This window comes from Helobdella robusta (assembly GCF_000326865.2).
Source record: "Helobdella robusta unplaced genomic scaffold HELROscaffold_31, whole genome shotgun sequence".
Lineage (NCBI taxonomy): Eukaryota > Metazoa > Annelida > Clitellata > Rhynchobdellida > Glossiphoniidae > Helobdella > Helobdella robusta.
In genome coordinates this window covers 2,056,096-2,057,084 of record NW_008704544.1, presented here as the reverse complement: position 1 = coordinate 2,057,084, position 989 = coordinate 2,056,096, and positions in this window count along the sequence as shown.

Sequence of the window (989 nt, the reverse complement as noted above, 5' to 3'; positions counted from 1 at the left end):
AACATACAATATTTTATATTCACGTATAACTTCTTGACAAAATTTTATTTGAAATTTGACAATATCTTTTAAAACACATTTACACATACAGTCGCACATCGACTGCTTTTAAAAAAACAGACGATAAAAACTTGAGCTTTTGAAACGCCCCCAATCCACCCGCCTTTTTATAACAATACATACATACGATATATATATATACGCACACACACTTATATATAAATATATGTATATATATATATATATATACATGTATATATGTACGCATACATCCATACATACATAATACATTCATACATGTATATATACGTGTATACGTACATTCATATATATATATATATATATATCTATATATATATATATATATATATATATATATATATATATATATATATATAAACAAATATACATACATACAAAGGTTTAAATGTATAAAACCAATATACCTGCGTATTACCTAACCGTTCATCCATTTCACCTATCTACTCCAGTGATCAATCTTTTTGTCCAAGTTGCATGCATCTTCTACATTATATCCCAAAACTTATTTCTCCTCCCTTTCTCTCTCTCCCTTTCTCTCTCTCTCTCTCTCTCTCTCTCTCTCTCTCTCTCTCTCTCCTCTCTCTCTCTCTATCTCTCTCTCTGTTTAATATGTATACTGCCTCTTTATTTTAAAGAAAGAGCAAACATCGGAAACAGAATCTAAATAAATAAGCATGCCCCCAGTACGTTCTGACGTGGTTATGACGTCATGTATGCATGAGCAATGTATGTACACATACGTATGTTTGCGTGTTATGTGCGATGTACGCATACATTTTTGCATGTCATCTCTACTGAGTGTGAGTAAGTATTGATTTTTTTTCCAAACTTACCAGAACATTCGCAAGAATTTTAGTGATTAGGTAATTTGTAATTCAAATCCATCGATCAACCAACCAATCAATCAGTCAGTGTATATAGCTTATTAATTCCATTTTGAATCAATC